This window comes from Mobula birostris, chromosome 3 (assembly GCF_030028105.1).
Source record: "Mobula birostris isolate sMobBir1 chromosome 3, sMobBir1.hap1, whole genome shotgun sequence".
NCBI lineage: Eukaryota > Metazoa > Chordata > Chondrichthyes > Myliobatiformes > Myliobatidae > Mobula > Mobula birostris.
This window is the reverse complement of record NC_092372.1, coordinates 126,554,821-126,573,071: the sequence shown is the minus strand read 5'-3', so window position 1 is coordinate 126,573,071 and position 18,251 is coordinate 126,554,821. Positions and strand designations below refer to the sequence as shown.

General features: G+C 42.4%; 1 long non-coding RNA gene across 2 annotated transcripts; it reads right to left on the bottom strand.

Annotated features, from left to right (window-relative positions):
- Positions 1-14,805: 14,805 nt before the first annotated feature.
- On the bottom strand, positions 14,806-16,654 carry LOC140194695 (uncharacterized). 2 transcript variants are annotated; one of them, XR_011885268.1, is made up of 3 exons: positions 16,479-16,654; positions 16,113-16,226; positions 14,806-15,740 (listed from the first exon to the last, which is right to left on the bottom strand). It is a non-coding gene; the product is annotated as an uncharacterized lncRNA (long non-coding RNA). The 2 variants fall into 2 exon arrangements; XR_011885269.1 differs by having other exon boundaries at positions 16,521-16,654.
- Between the last annotated feature and the right edge of the window lie 1,597 nt (positions 16,655-18,251).

Genomic DNA, 18,251 nt, shown 5'->3' with positions numbered 1-18,251 from the left:
GAGGAAGAGGGGGCAGCCAAAGGGAGAGAGGGGGAAGAGGGAATGACAGGGTGCAAAGGAGGATAGAGGGAGGGAGAGGGGGAGAGAGGGTTGGAGGGGGAAGAGAGGGGAGAGTATGGTTGTGGGAAGGGGAGAGAGGACAGAGAGGGGGGAGAGGTGGAAGAGAAAGAGGGGAGAGAGGAGACAGAGAGGGGTGAGAGAGTAGGAGAAAGGGTGATAGAGAGGAGCGAGAGAGAGAGAGAGAGAGAGAGGAGGGCGATAGTAGTGTCATAGGTGGGTAGAGAGGATGGTAGAGAGTCGGGGGAGAGAGGGGGAGAGAGAGATGAGGAGAGGGTGTGGTAGAGAGAGAGAGGGCAGCGAGAGGAGGGAAGGTGGGGGAAAGGGGGAAGAGAGGAGACAGAAGGGTTGAGAGAGGTGGAGTGGGAGAGAAGGGGAGAGGGATAGAGAGGGCAGAGGGGGAGTGAGAGAGGGGAGGCAGGGGGAGAGAGAAGGGTAAGTGTGGGGAAAAGAGAGGAAGGAGAAAACTGTTGAGAGGGAGGTGGGGAGAGAGTGGTGGGTAAAGAGAAGGAAGGAGGGGAATAAGGAGGGGCTGAGAGAAAGGGGTAGAGAGTGAGGGAGAGAGGGTGTGAAAGAGAAGGTAGAGAGAGAGAGGGGAAGAGGAGAGAGGGAGGGGAGAGTTGAGGTGAGGGGTGGAGAGAGGGGTTAGAGAGGGAGTGAGAGGGTACAAAGAGTGGGTAGGATGGGGAGAGAGTGGGGGAGAAGGAAGAGAGAGGGAGAGTGAGAGGGGACAGACAGAGTGGGGAGAGAAGGGGGTACAGAGGGTGGTAGGGGGGGGCGAGAGTGGTAAGAGAGAGACGGAAAGAGGTGGTGATACAGGGAAGAGAGAGAAGCATTTTGTTGTAACATTTATGGGTTGGAAGGAGCCTTCATCGCGGTGCAGACGGATAGAGGGAGAGAGGGGGAAGAGAGAGTGGTGAAGAGAGGGAGACAGATGGGGAGGTGACTGCAGGTGTAAGCCGTACTCCTGCAAATCACCATCTGTGAAAGAGAGTGATATACTTCCTATTCAGGAAAGTGTGAGAATTATTTTGTTTGTATATTTCCAATTTTCCAATAAAAGTGGACACTGCACTTTTTGCCTGGATTAAATTGAAATTCTCATTCCACAGTTTAATATGCTCATTTTGTCATACAGATCGGCTAGGTATGCCACATCTCCATGTAGAAGTTCAGTCCTGTTTCCTAACCTCTTGTTGTCTCTGAGCAAAAATATCAAAAAACATTTTAAGCAGCAGCCTTTTGGTAGCCAACACGCTTCAGAGTGAAGAAGCAAGTGTTCAAACTCTTCATCGTTATCTTGGCATTATTCGCAAAATACTCTGCTGTTTAATGGATCAGCTTTAATTTTGTTGATAGCAGATTACAAGAATCGTGCTTTAAAAATCTTGTTGGCTGAGGTTTTTGTCTGCGAGATCGTGACAACAAATTACATAATAGATTGCAAACAGACTTGGAATTTCTTTTTTCATAAATGCCACTAAACCAGTATGGCGACCTGTCATATATGGTGCTCCATCTGTGCACAAGAAATCCTGTTCCTAATTAGAACATAGAACATAGAACATAGAACATAGGATAGTACAGCACAGTACAGGCCCTTCGGCCCACAATGTTGTGCCGACACTCAAACCCTGCCTCCCATATAACCCCCCAACTTAAATTCCTTCATATACCTGTCTAATAGTTCCTTAAACTTCACGAGTGTATCTGCCTCCACCACTGACTCGGGCAGTGCATTCCACGCACCAACCACTCTCTGAGTAAAAAACCTTCCTCTAATATCCCCCTTGAACTTCCCACCCCTTACCTTAAAGCCATGTCCTCTTGTATTGAGCAATGGTGCCCTGGGGAAGAGGCGCTGGCTATCCACTCTATCTATTCCTCTTATTATCTTGTACACCTCTATCATGTCTCCTCTCATCCTCCTTCTCTCCAGCTCCCTTAATCTCTGATCATAATGCTTACTCTCTAAACCAGGCAGCATCCTGGTAAATCTCCTCTATACCCTTTCCAATGCTTCCACATCCTTCCTATAGTGAGGTGACCAGAACTGGACACAGTAATCCAATTGTGGCATAACCAGAGTTTTATAGAGCTGCATCATTACATCGTGACTCTTAAACTCTATCCCTCAACTTATGAAAGCTAACACCCCATTAGCTTTCTTAACTACCTTATCTACCTGTTAGGCAATTTTCAGGGATCTGTGGACATGTACCCCCAGATCCCTCTGCTCCTCCACACTACCAAGTATCCTGCCATTTACTTTGTACTCTGCCTTGGAGTTTGTCCTTCCAAAGTATACCACCTCACACTTCTCCGGGTTGAACTCCATTTGCCACTTCTCAGCCCACTTCTGCATCCTATCAATGTCTTTCTGCAATCTTTGACAATCCTCTACACTATCTACAACACCACCAACCTTTGTGTCATCTGCAAACTTGCCAACCCACCCCTCTACCCGCACATCCAGGTCGTTAATAAACATCATGAAAAGTAGAGGTCGCAGAACAGATCCTTGTGGGACACCACTAGTCACAATCCTCCAGTCTGAATGTACTCCCTCCACCATGACCCTCTGCCTTCTGCAGGCAAGCCAATTCTGAATCCACCTGTCCAAACTTCCTTGGATCTCATGCCTTCTGACTTTCTGAATAAGCCTACCGTGTGGAACCTTGTCAAGTGCCTTACTAAAATCCATATAGATCACATCCACTGCACTACCCGCATCTATATGCCTGGTCACCTCCTCAAAGAACTCTATCAGGCTTGTTAGACACGATCTGCCCTTCACAAAGCCATGCTGACTGTCCCTGATCAGACCATGAATCGCTAAATGCCCATAGATTCTATCTCTAAGAATCTTTTCCAACAGCTTTCCCACCATAGACGTAAGGCTCACTGGTCTATAATTACCCGGACTATCCCTACTATCTTATTTGAACAAGGGGACAACATTTGTCTCCCTCCAGTCTTCCGGTACCATGCCCATGGACAACGAGGACATAAAGATCCTAGCCAGAGGCTCAGCAATGTCTTCCCTCACCTCGTGGAGCAGCCTGGGGTATATTCCGTCAGGCCCCAGGGACTTATCCATCCTAATGTATTTTAACAACTCCAACACCTCCTCTCCCTTACTATCAAACATGCTCCAGAACATCAATCTCACTCATATTGTCCTCACCATCATCAAGTTCCCTCTCATTGATGAATACCGAAGAGAAGCATTCATTGAGGACCTCGCTCACTTCCACAGCCTCCAGGCATGTCTTCCCACCTTTATCTCTAATCGGACCTACCTTCACTCCTGTCATCCTTTTGTTCTTCACATAATTGAAGAATGCCTTGAGGTTTTCCTTTACCCTACTCACCAAGGTCTTCTCACGCCCCCTTTTTGCTCTTTTCAGCCCCTTCTTAAGCTCCTTTATTGCTTCCCTATATTTCTCAATAGACCCATCTGAGCCTTGCTTCCTAAACCTCATGTATGCTGCCTTCTTCCACCTGACTAGATTTTCCAACTCAATTGTCACCCATGGTTCCATCACCCTACCATTCTTTATCTTCCTCACCGGGACAAATTTATCCCTAACATCCTGCAAGAGACCTCTAAACATCCACCACATGTCCATAGTACATCTCCCTGCAAAAACATCATCCCAATTCACACCCGCAAGTTCTAGCCTTATAACCTCATAATTTGCCCTTCCCCAATTAAAAATTTTCCTGTCGTCTCTGATTCTATCCTTTTCCATGATAATGCTAAAGGTCAAGGAGCATACTTTTAACATTAACATCCATTTTGATCTTATCATATAGAAAACCATAGAAACCATAGAAACTACAGCACAGAAACAGGCCTTTTGGCCCTTCTTGGCTGTGCCGAACCATTTTCTGCCTAATCCCACTGACCTGCACACGGACCATATCCCTCCATACACCTCCCATCCATGTATCTGTCCAATTTATTCTTAAATGTTAAAAAAGAACCCACATTTACCACCTCGCCTGGCAGCTCATTCCATACTCCCACCACTCTCTGTGTGAAGAAGCCCCCCCAATGTTCCCTTTAAACAAAGCCATATTGACTCTCCCTAATAAGTCTCTGTCTATCCAAATGCTTGTAGATTCTGTCTCTTAGTACTCCCTCCAATAACTTACCTACTACCAACGTTAAACTTACTGGCCTATAATTTTCCGGATTACTTTTCGATCCTTTTTTAAACAACGGTACAACATGAGCTACTCTCCAATCCTCCGGCACCTCACCTGTAGACAGCGACATTTTAAATATTTCTGCCAGGGCCCCTGCAATTCCAACACTAGTCTCCTTCAAGGTCCGAGGGAATACCCTATCAGGTCCCGGGGATTTATCCACTTTAATTTTCCTCAAGACAGCAAGGACCTCCTCCTTTTCGATCTGTACAGTTTCCATGATCTCACTACTTGTTTCCTTTAATTCCATAGACTTCATGCCAGTTTCCTTAGTAAATACAGATGCAAAAAACCTATCTAAGATCTCCCCCATTTCCTTTGATTCCGCACATAGCCGACCACTCTGATCTTCAAGAGGACCAATTTTATCCCTTACAATCCTTTTGCTCTTAATATACCTGTAAAAGCTCTTTGGATTATCCTTCACTTTGACTGCCAAGGCAACCTCATGTCTTCTTTTAGCCCTCCTGATTTCTTTCTTAAGTATTTTCTTGCACTTCTTATACTCCTCAAGCACCTTATTTACTCCCTGCTTCCTATACATGTCATACAACTCCCTCTTCTTCTTTATCAGAGTTGCAATATCCCTTCAGAACCAAGGTTCCTTATTCCTATTCACATTGCCTTTAATCCTGACAGGAACATACAAATTCTGCACTCTCAAAATTTCTCCTTTGAAGGCTTCCCACCTACTGACCACATCCTTTCCCGAGAACAACCTGTCCCAATCCACGCTTTTTAGATCCTTTCTCATTTCTTCAAATTTGGCCTTCTTCCAGTTAAGAACCTCAACCCTAGGACCAGATCTATCCTTGTCCATGACCAAGTTGAAACTAATGGTGTTATGATCACTGGAACCAAAGTGCTCCCCTACACAGACTTCTGTCACTTGTCCTAACTCGTTTCCTAACAGGAGATCCAATATTGCATCCCCTCTAGTTGGTCCCTCTATATATTGATTTAGAAAACTTTCCTGAACACATTTTACAAACTCTAAACCATCTAGACCCCTAACAGTATGGGAGTCCCAATCAATATATGGAAAATTAAAATCCCCTACCACCACAACTTTATGTTTCCTGCAGTTGCCTGCTATCTCTCTGCAGATTTGCTCTTCCAATTCTCGTTGACTATTGGGTGTTCTGTAATACAAACCCACTAATGTGGCCATACCTTTCCTGTTTCTCAGCTCCACCCATAAGGACTCAGTAGATAAGTCCTCTAATCTGTCCTGCCTGAGCACTGCTGTAATATTTTCCCTAGCAAGCAATGCTACTCCCCCAACTTTCATTCCTCTGCCTCGATCACATCTGAAACATCGGAACCCTGGAATATTAAGCTGCCAGTCCTGCCCCTCCTGTAGCCAAGTTTCACTAATTGCTATAACGTCATAATTCCACATGTCAATCCATGCCCTCAACTCATCCGCTTTCCCCGAAATACTCCTAGCATTGAAATATATACACCTCAGAAGATTTTTACCACCACTCACAACCTTTCTATTAGCGGATTTGCTTGAACTTTTAACATCATTTATTTTCACCCCAGCCACACTGTCAGCTCTGGCACTCTGGTTCCCATCCCCCTGCAAATCTAGTTTAAAGCCTCCCGAACAGCACTAACAAACCTCCCTGAAATGATATTGGTCCCCTTGTGGTTCAAGTGTAACCCGTCTCTCTTGTACAGGTCCCACCTGCCCCAGAAGAGGTCCCAATTATCCTGAAATCTGAAACCCTGCCCCCTACACCAGTTCCTCAGCCACTTGTTCCTCCTCCAGAGCATCCTATTCCTACCCTCACTGGCACGTAGCACAGGTAGCAATCCTGAGATTACCACCCTCGAGGCCCTGCTTTTCAACTTCCTACCAAGCTCTCTATACTCACTCTCCAGGACCTCCTCACTCTTCCTTGCTATGTCATTGGTACCGATGTGCACCACAACATCTGGCTGATCACCCTCCCACTTCAGAATGTCATGCAATCGATCAGAGACATCCTGACCCTGGCACCCGGGAGGCAACAAACCATCCTGGATTCTCTGTCACGACCACAGAACCTTCTATCTGCACCTCTAACTATTGAGTCCCCTATCACTACCACTCTCCTGTTGATATATTGACTCTCTGTTGATATTTGTTTATAACCTTTTACAAAAGAGAATCACTTCATAAACTTTTCCATTGTTGAAAAATTGTACATTTATCAATGTTAATCAGCAATGCCTCATTGTCTCGCACAGTTAACTCACCCTGTTGTATCCCAAATTCTGTTTTTTGTAGCTTTGTGCATAGTTGATGCTCATTCTTCACTCATTTCATCAATATGATGACTTACAAAGGTATTACTCAGAAGAACTAATTTTAAAATAATAGTATCCATTTTGAGAACAGTGGTGAGCCCTTCTGATACAGCAGTCATTGTTAATCTTTCAAGAATTCTATGAGATTTTCCACACTCTGCTGTCATTTTAGACATAGTATAAGAAGCAATGAAACCACTATCAAGGTCATTTTTAGCTTTCTTGGCAAATGACTAAAGTATGTTAACACTTTTCAAATGCTTGTTCAATCTTCTGGAATTGAGTAATACCATAAGTAGCCTTTTCAGGGTGTCTTTTGTGGAAGTGTTCCTGCAATCTTGATGGTTTCGTTACTTCATTAGATGGGTTTTTCCTAAGGGCTAGACAGGTTGTGTATGGTGTATTGATAAATAAAGGCTGTGGTGTTTCCAGGAGCAAGAAATAACAAATGTCTAATACCGGATGACATGCACTGAAGGTGAGAGGGGGTAGGATGTGAGGGGTAGGTATCTTACTCAGAGATTGGTGGACACCTGGAATGCGCTGCCTGGTATGTTAGTAGAAGCAAATCTATTGGAGGCTTTTAAGAGACGTTTAGATAGGCACATGAATAAGAGGAAGATGGTGGGATAAGGGAGTTGTGTAGGTAAGAGGGATTAGTTTTTGGGGGATTTTTGATTCACTTTTTAGCTGATTCATTATGGGCTGAAGGTCCTTTTCCTATGCTGTACTGTTGTATGTTGCATTATGTTTGCAAAAGACAGAAGTAATTTCTGATGTGAAATTCCCATGATTTTCATTCATTTTGGAGAGCTGTATTCATCAGTAAAGAGGGCTTCCAACAAAAAGTATGTTTAGTTTACCCAGTGCATGGGTAGTGCAATATTCACTTGCATACAGCAGTAAACCTGCATTCTTTTTATATCAATCCATCTGGTGCGGTTATGAAGATAGGAAAAACTACAGCAGATATGTCGATTCTGCAGATGCATGCTAGGCAATCTCATTCCGTCTGTGCTATTTGCAATCATTGAGCTGACCATCTACATAACAAAATTAACTTGTGCACCTGATTTATTACCAAGTAAATCTAGTCATGGGATGGAACAAAGTAATATAGAGGAAGGCAAAAAGACGCTTAGAATCTCTATGTGTAAAGGCAAAACTTGGTGTACTGTAGGCATAAATAGTCATAGATGATGACAGCACAGGCTCCAAGTGAAGAGAACTGTGCTCGACATGGACAGGAATTAAAATTTAACATTCCTGGATACATGGTGTTTAGAAAAGATTGGGAAGGGGAAAAAATTGCAAATTGGCAAGTAACACATTGGCAATAAAATTTCAAAGAGATAGCTCAATTGTGTAAATGGGTGTGAAGAAAAAAATATAAAAAGGGGAGAGAGAGAGAGAGGGGAGTGAGATCAGGTAAGAGGAAGAGGGAGGGGGAGAGAGAGAGGGAAAGATAGGGAGGGGAGGAGAGGGGAGAGGGAGGGGTGAGAGAGAGAAAAGTATTGCACTGAGATAGAGAGAGGGGGATAGAACAAGAGGAAGAGAGAGGGAGGGAGCAGGAGAGAGGATAAGGTAGAGGGAGAGGGGTAATGGAGGAGAGGCAGAGTGAGGGGAAAAGGGATACGGGAATAGGAACAGGGGAAGATGGAGAACTGGAGTAAAGAAAAAGGGAGGGAGAGAGAGGTAGGGGAGAGGCGGAGGGGGACAGTGAGGGCAAGAGTGGGAGAGATAGAGAGGAGGAGGGGAAGAGGGAATGGCAGGAGGATAGAGAGAGAGGAATGAGAGTGTTGAAGAGAGAGAGAGGGATTGAGGGAGAAGAGAGGAACAGAGGGAGTAGGGGAGGGGGTGGGGAAAAGGAGAGGGAAAGGAGATAGAGAAAGGAAGAGGGGGAGAGGAGGAGGGAGGCTGAAGGGGAGATAGACCAAATCTGAAAGGGTGTTTCATGTGGCTAAGCACAGATAGGAGTAGGGGATAAAGTAGAAGAGGCTACACCTGGTGATATACCAGACTGTGGTTGAAGCCACTGGGAAACGGGCGAGGATGTGATTCTTCCTGATTGAGATTGGGGATCAACTGTTCCTTCAGTCTCTTGGGGTTATTCTGCACTGAAATGAGCCTTCAGCATCCGTGTTCATCCTGACCAGCGGCACTTGTTCTGTCAGCTGTCTCTTGACTGTGAACTTCAGGAAAGGGAAGTCAGAATGCACACCAATCCTCAGTAAGGGGCCAGCAGTGGAGAGATCGAAAAGCTTCAAACTCTGGGTGTCAGTATCTCAGAGCATCTATCCTGGGTCCAACAAATCTCACTCCTGTAGTTCTCTTTGTATCGTTGTAAGGGTTAATATGATATTGTGGCATGACAAGCTTGAGAGAAAACTGCTTCGGTCGTGCGTTTTCAGCAGCCACTTTCCTAAAAGAAAGGTGATTCTGCCAGCAGTAGACGTAGCAAAAGTAGATAAGGGAAGTTGTGCTTCCTCTTCCAGTTGGAAGCCGAGTGCCACAGCAACAGCTGCGTGACTGGGCAGCCTGTCTCAGCAATGACCAAAACTAGACTTCAAAGCATTGAATAAACTATCCTGTGCTGTGGCAATTGGTTATCAAGTGCCTGCTTCACCGGAAAGGGTCAGGTGTGGAATGAGGAAATGCCATGAGAAGGGGAGTAGTGAGTGCACAGCAAAAAAAATAGACCAAGATTTGCCGGGGGGGGGGGGTCATTTTGGAATGTATTTGGAAGGGAAGATGAAAGAAAGATCTAGCTAGTGGTGAATTGTAGTGATAAACAGCAAGTACCAGCTTCAAAATGCTTCCATTAAATATCTACATTGTATTGCACGACCACACAAAGCTTTTTATTGATATTTAAAAGCAAACTTTGTGAGAAGCTAGTGCAGGGCCCTGGAAGAGGTATTTTAAATCTCCTTACCACAGGTAAGGTGACGGGTGACTGTAAGATGATTTTTTAATTTTTTTAATTTTTTTTATTATTTAGGAAAGGTATTCACAAGTATTACACAAACATTTTTACATATAAAAATATTTTCTGTATATATTTATACATTCAAAAGTACACATTCATATTTGCTCCAACCCACAGATATACTTATCCCATCCCTGTGTTCTTATTTACTTCATTCTATAATTTTTTCCCAAATCTTTTCTGTTACTTGTATTAATTCCATGTTTATCTTTCTTTATCTTTATCTTTATATCTTTGTCATTGTTGTGGAGCAATGAAACACGGTTTAGCAGCTCAACGTTTTGCAGCATGACAAAGAATATATACATAAAATAAACTCTAAAACCTCAGGAGTGCAGTCCAAAATTAATAATATATGGATGGGGGGGGTTAGGACTATTGCACACCTGCCATTCCTGGAAGTGTGATGCATTTAGCTGCCGCCGTCTTAGGAGGGGGGCAGGAGAAGGGAAGGGGGTGTTATACATTTCACTGCTTGTGGGTAGAAGCTGTTAAGGAGTCTCTTTGTTTTCGTCCTTAATGCTCTGTATCTCTTCCCAGAAGGTAGAGAGGAAAACAGGTGATGTCCAGGATGAGTGTGATCCTTTGAAATACAAGTAGCCTTCTTTTGCAGTCTGCCAGTATAAATGTCTCTGAGGGAGGGTAATGTTGTGCCAATAACCCGCTCTACTACCCTCACCACCCACTGCAAGTCCTTCCTGTTCTGTTCTGTGCAGCTGGCAAACCACACTGCACAGCAATGCGTCAGGAGGCTCTCTATAGTTGTCCGATAGAAGTTGATCAGCAGGTGATGAGGGAGGAGAGCGTGCTTTAGCTTCCTTAGGAAGTAGAGCCTCTGTTGGGCCTTCCCCACCTGATAAGAGATATGGGCAGTCCAGGTGAGGTCAGCCGAGATGTGGACTCCGAGCAACTTGAAACTCTCTACTCTCTCCACCTCTTTCCCGTATATGTGCAGAGCAGAGTGCTCGACGCGCTTTGATTTCCTGAAGTCTATATCAGCTGCTTGGCTTTTGTGATGTTCAAGTCCAGGTTATTATGACAACACCATTCTGTCAAATGCTGTACCTCCTCCCTACAGGCTGTCTCATCACCGTCTGATATGATACCTATTAGGGTGGTATCGTCAGCAAATTTGACAATGGTGTTGGTGGAGTGAATGGTAGAGCAGTCATGGGTGAAAAGGGAATAGAGGATGGGGCTGAGAACACACCCCTGTGGTGTACCGGTGTTCAGGATGAGAGTAGATGATGTGTGTTCTCCCATCCTGACACTTCGGGGTCTGTTACTCAGAAAATCCAGTATCCATGAGCACAGTGAACTGCCAAGGCCCGGGTTGCTCAATTTCTGCTCCAGTTTGTAGGGAATGACTGTATTAAAAGCTGAGCTGTAGTCCACAAACAGCATTCTTACATAGGTGTTATCCTGATCCAGGTTTGTAAGGACTGTGTGGAAAGATGTGATGACTGCATCCTCTGTCGATCTGTTTGCACGATACGCAAACTGGTATTTATCAAGGTCAGCAGGTATGACAGATTTAATATAAGACAGTATGAGTCTCTCAAAACATTTCACGATAATAGGAGTTAGAGCAACTGGGCGATAGTCATTAAGGCAGTTCACTGTACTTTTCTTTGGTATGGGTATTATTGTGGCTGACTTAAGGCAGGTGGGGACTACAGACTGTAGTAGCGAGAGGTTGAAGATGGTAGTAAATACTCCCGCTAGTTGATCTGCGCAGTCCTTAAGAATCCTTCTGGTGACTCCATCTGGGCTGGCTGCTTTCCTCGCATTGACTCCGTGCAGGGCCGATCTGACCTGGTGTTGGTGTAATTGTATAGGGTCATCCTTCTCTGTTAGTGCTGACTGGATGCCAACTTCTCCATTCTGACTGTCAAAGCGAGAAAACTGGTTCAGAGTGTCTGGCAGTGTCCATAAATAAAACAGAGAACATTCTAACCAAGGGAGCTTACGTTAACACTATAACTATATTGATGACGAAATCAGTAGGAACCTTAGGGAGAGTCATCTAAAGTCTGCTCGCATTGGGGTTATAAATTCAATGCATTTATTCCAAATTTAATAATTTTTTAGTTCTGGAATTCTCAGAGAGTAAGTCATCTTTTCTATTTTAAATATTTCCAGGATAATTTCATGCCAATCTTCTAAAATAGGTGATGTTGGATTTAGCCACTTTCTGGTGATTGGTTTCTTACTTGCCGCAAAAAGATTTCTTCTGCTCCAAAAACAATACATGCCCCAAATAGAAAGTCTCCAAGTTCAGAGGTATCTGAGTCTTAAAACCTTAACTAATGTTCTGTGTATATCTTTCCAGTATAAACTTAATTCAGGGCAATCCCAAAAAATATGAAAGTGATCTGCCTCCTTGAAGCCACACCTTCTCCAACACGCCACGTTTGTGTCTTTATATTTTTCCTGATATGGGGTCTTGAAGTATCTTATATTTTGCCAGCAATGTTCTCTCCAAACCAAAGGGTTAGTTGAAGACTACTGAAAGCTGCATATTTTCCCCCAAGCCTCCTTTGAAAGTACCAACCCTGCTTCTTTTTAAGACTTCTCTTTAATACACAATGTGTTTTCATTTTTGGCATGAGATAAGGTATTATATAATCGGAAAATTGATTTACTTGGTATTAAGCTGTAAGCCAATTTCAGAATCCTGAAAAATTCTAATTCTGCTGTTGATAAGTCAGTATATCTACAGCTCTGGTTAAAGTAGTGTTGTTCTTGAAGGTACCTAAAAAAAATTAGGATTAAATTAGGGATTAAAAGCTTTGTAATGCACCCTTATGTGTGAATGAGAGGTAGGTTGTAAGACCTTTCTTTATCCATGGTTCAAATCTTTTATCTCCTCTGCTGAGAAGGAATTCGGTATCATAAGCACACCATATGAAAAGTTTTAACATGTTGTCGATTCCACATGAACTAACCACTTTCTGCCATATTTTTAGTGTGAGATTTATCCAGCTGTTTTTAATCTTTTCCAATTGTGCCATCAATCCTTTGTCCACAATTGCGGCCTGTGGAGGAAAACTGTCAATCAATCCAAATTCTATTTTCTTCCATCTAGCCTCGTGTTCCCCATTACACCAATATAACAGAGGGGTTATCTGTGAAGCATAAAAATATTTTCTCAAACAAAGAAGTGCTATACCTCCTCCTTCCTTTCCTAACTGTGAAGTGTTAAATCGATTTCTAGGTTTCTTTCCTTGCTAGATAAGACAGGAAATCCATTTGTCCCATTCCCTAAATTGATTATCGTCTACCTCCACAGGTAAAGTCCAGAAAAAGTAAAATAACTGAGGGAGAGTATTCATTTTTATAACATTTATCCTTGAATTTAGACTTTAAAAAGCGATAAGATTCCACCTATGTATATCTGCTTTTATCTCTGAAATTAATGGCCCATAGTTTACCCGTGGAGATATACTTGGTGGCAGGATCCATTTCCATTGAAATGGTGGAAGTTCTGGAGAATTATCTGATGCGTTCTCTATTGTTGACTGCGATGGGAACAGGGTAGGTTGAGGGGATTCATGGTTAGGAAAAGGGAAAGGGAGAGGGAGGTAGTGGGAACCACCAGAGAGACATTCTGTAATGAACAATAAACCAATTGATTGGAATCGAGTGACCTTGCCTGGTGTCTCAAGGCTTGGTGTGTCTGCACCTGCACCACCCCCGCCCCTGGCATTCCTTCTCCACTACCTGTCCCACACACCTCCCACAGCTCCATCCTCGCCATTCCCAACATCCTTTGCTCCTGCCAGATTTACACTCACTCTCCGCTCCACGTTGGCAAATACAGTATTGTACAAAAGTCTTATGCACCCTAGCTATATACTGTATCTGTGCCTAAAACTGTCATACAGTACTGTACCATCAGCAATCGGTACCACACATAATGTAAATATATGGCCAGTCATCATAGCAACTGCATCGCATGCCATATACAGTCACTATTGTACACGTCATTATCATCATCCCAGTCTGCTGTATTTCCAGTTGCCTGTTTGTTGTGCATTTCAGTCACCATTACGTGTGGTAATGTAAACATTCTGAGATATGCCAGCTTCAATCCCCTTTGTACATTTCATCTCCAATCACCGTAGAATAATACTGTCAGCGCACAAACATTGTCCCAGTGATATTAACAAGTATCAGATCCATTCACTGACACACGTTCCCTAACTTCCACTATGACCATGAAATATACCATCTCCTTTCAGAATTGTTCAATGAACACTACATACGCCAATTTCAGCTAATACAATCATCATGACACAAGTTATTTCCATTTACCAGTATAGTTGGCATTGCCAGTCACTGTAACAACTGTTATATATATTTAGTTATTGCTTGGCTTTGTTAATCACAGAACCCTCACCAGGCACCTTTATGTGTGACAACAGTGCAATACACAACGGCACTTTATATATCCATTCACCATCAGACCTGTGACCCTTTAATCAATCACTATCTGACATGATAATTACAATGCCATTCAGAAAATACTCTTTAATTTTATTGAATTAATTGTTCTGACAATGTGTGGAAGTTGCAGTAAAGCCAACGATAGCCTGGGGCAGTTACAGGCAAGTGAGAACACTGGAGACACCACTGCTTCATTACAGAGGAGATCGACTGTGACAGTATGTACTCAAGCCAGACAAGTGATGCCTCTGTAGTGAGCCTTTTCCAGAAAGATCTGCCTAAAACATTCCGTCCCCTTACACGTTTAAGGGGTGCTGAAAACAGATGAGGTAGGAATAATAGAAGGATGTGAAACTTACCCAACAACGAAGGCCCAATTATCTTTACTGACTTCAAAACGTCATCACCTGTCTGCTTGAAGTTTCGATTGACTTTAACACCTCTATTGTGAATGGCTATTGATCTTACAAGTAAAGAATTCAAACATATACAATTTACAGTCATCCATATCCAATAAGCCTATTCTGTATAAAAATAGCAGTTTTTTGTTCGGACTTCAGAACTGTGTGGGTGACAGGGGCCATACTTTTCTCCTTGTAAAATAAAAATATATGTTTGAGTCATAAGAGTGTGTCTGTTCTGAGCCCAGTCTCTTTAATTTATTATCGATGATGACAGTTACTTCGACATGCATCTAAACCGTGCTTAATTCCAAAGCTGATCTACATCTCCCATTTCTACCTTCAGTGGAATAACATTGAAAGATATCTCCAGTTCAGAGCAAAACAACCCTTGGACTTTGTATTACAGTGTAGTGTCTGTCATTGATACAGAAAATACACAGAAAATTGAATTCACTAGCCAATCCTTTATTCCTACCTCATAGTACAGTCTCTTTTGTGTGAGCTGAATGGTTTCATCGGTGTGGTATCAAAAAGTTCTTTCTGTGAATTATCCATAAATCATTAAGCAAAAAAAAACAAGCAGTACAGTTGGAACATTGTTTCCTTATTGTTGGAAATGTGATTATGAGCTGTCAAGTTACCAATAAACCTTAAACTGTTCTTCGTAACAGAAGAAATTAAAATATTTACTTTTCAAGCATTGAGTTAATAGAAACTGAATGAATTTTTGGCTTTTGCCACTGCAGTCATATTAGTACATTACATTAAAGAAAGAATCGAGAAACAATAACAAAAAGATTAAAGATGATATGAAAGCTGCGGTGATCGAATGAAATTGTCGGTAACACTGGTAAAGTGGCTTCACTATGTTGAGATGTGTAACCGTCACTAACTGTTACAGCTTTAACAGAGAGTTAACTTATTTTTCTCTGATATCCATTTTGAGAATAGCTTTATGCTTATTAGAGATAGAGGCTGAAAAATGTATGTCACCTATTTTGAACGTCTGGCATGAGTTATCCTTTCCCAATGATGCCTTGAAAAAGGAATCTGATTGATTTAGATCGTTGTACATTTTTTTATATAAATTGTAGTCAGTCGGCGTGATTTTGTCGGGGACATACACAGCATACTCAATGCTGTACATGTTGTAGTTGTAAGGGTTGGAAACCAGCAGGGAGATCTGGGTGTTACCAAAACAGTAGCTCAGCACCCCGACAGCGCCCCACAATGAGTAAGAACGCTTTTTGAAGACGCACACTCCTTTCTCTCCCTGGTTAATGGAGCAGGTAGGTGACGTGTGTACTTTGCCGCTGTGAATGTAGATCCTGCAAGAGACAAATCTTGTGAGGCACACCATTTCTAATCATTCTTTAGATGTCACATCGCTTCTTCCTTTATATGTAGAAAAATCACCATCTTCACATATCTGACATAAAGGCACGCAAGCTACAACGCCTTGTATTTAAAAGTGGGAATACTCTCAATAAAGTGAAAACATTCCAAAGCAGTTCTGAAATAAAGCTGGACACATTGCCACACGGGATGGTATTAGGACAAATTCTCTTTACTCTTCCTTGGACAAAGAATGATAGCTCCAGATTTAATCACAATAATGCATCAGAACTATTTAATTGAATAAAATACTTTGAACTTCTCTATTGCAAAACAAAGAAAGAAGTACACAGAAGCTTACTTACTCAGGACTAGTTAAAATTTTGATCGAGCTTTTGTTCCAGATTTGAATCCCCACACATCTGGTGGAGTTAACAGATTTAATTTTGTCTTCAATTGACTGTGGCATTGTGTAAAATCTGGAAAAGCATAGATAATCATTGGAAAGAAATAGATATTTTTTCAGAAGCATATAAACACAGTTCCTTTAAAAATCATCAAATTAATTTACTCGCAAACACGAGGAAATCTACAGATGCTGGAAATTCAAGCAACACACACAAAATGCTGACGAACGTCCCGACCCGAAACGTCGACTGTACCTCTTGCTGTGGATGCTGCCTGGTCTGCTGCTTTCCACCAGCATTTTGTGTGTAAATTAATTTACTCACCGTGTTTTGCACCGATAAACAATTCAATTTTGAGATTTATACCTGACAGAATATGCTTGCTCTTTGATTCTTGGACCAAGGCAAATGGAAATGTATCGGACCAGGGAAGCTCCCCTGTGCTGGTTCAAGCTTGGAAATACCAGTTTGCTGTCTTCTGCTTTCAGATGAAAAATTCCAGCTCAGAATTTGCTGAACCACCCAGGATATGACATCTTCATACTGTTAATATGGGGAAGGAGGTACAGGAGCCTGAAGGCACCAACTCAGCAATTCAGGAACAGCTTCTGCCCCTCTGACATTTGATTTCTAAATAGACATTGAATCCATAAACACTTCCTCACTACTTTTTTATTTCTGTTATCTTCCACTACTTAATTTAACTTAAATATTCTATATATACATATATATGTAACTCAGTATTTTCTCTATATTTATTTATCATGTACTGTATTTCATTGTATTGCTGCAGCAAAGTTAACAAATTTCACAGCATATGCCGATGATATTAAATCTGATTCTGATTCTAATTCTGAAAACACACCCATAACTAACTGCAAAGGCATACAAAGAATAGGGCCAGAGAGAGTTTAAAGTTTATTGCTAAACACATATTATAAGCAATATGATAAATAAGCCCTAGTTTTGATACATGATTTTGCACAGAAATATCAGCACATGATCTCAAATCTACTGCTTATTCTGCATTTGAAATTGACTTCCTTCAGTTTCTTATCCATTGGTGTTCAGAAGAATCCTCAAGCCTACCTTTCTGGCTATTCCAATGTGCACAATATTTTGATATAGATTTTAGATACCCGTCCTAAGGTCTTCTCGTTCTTTTCTTCAGCTCCATGTTTGACTGATGCATGTATTATGGCAAACAATGTTTTTATGAAATTACATGTTGGAAGTTGGTAATGCTATAATATCATGTGATTTAAAGATTACAGGTAAGTGGCTGACAAAGATGACTACACACATGGGATGAAGATTCCTTGAAAGTGAGTCCACAGGTTATGGGAACATTTCAGTGATGGGGCAAGTGAGGTTGAGTGAAGTTATCCCCTCTGGTTCAGTAGCTTAATGGCTGAGGGGTAATAACTCTTCCTGACCCTGGTGGTGTGACTCCTGAGGTTCCTGTACCTTCTTCCTGATGGCAGCAGTGAGCAGGGAGCACATCTGGGTGGTGGGAATCTCTGATGATGGATGCTGCTTTCCTGCATTAATCTTTCGTATAGATGTGCTCAATGGTGGGGAGGGCTTTACCCGTGATGGACTGGGACATATCCACCAAGTTTTGTTGGATTTTCCATTCAAGGGCATTGGTGTTTCCATGCCAGTCTGTGATGCAGCCAGTCAATACGCTCTCCGCTGCACATTCATGGAGGTTTGTCAAAGATTTAGATGTCATGCCTAATCTTTGCAAACTGCAAAGAAGTAGAGGCACTGCTGTGCTTTATTCATAATTGCACATACATGTTGGGCCCAGGACAGGTTATCTAAAGTTTAAAGAATTTAAAGTTGCAGACCCTCTCCACATCTGATGAGGACTGGCTCATGCACCTCTGGTTTCCTTCACCTAAAGTCAATAACCAGCTCCTTTGTCCTGCTGACATTCAGTGAGAAGCTGTTGTTACGGCAACACTCAGCCAGATTTTCAATCTCACTCCGAAATGCTGATTTGTCACCACTTTGATTTGGTCTAGCCGTGATATCATCAGCAAACTTGAATGTGGCTTTGGAGCTGTACTCAGCCACACAGTCAGAAGTGTA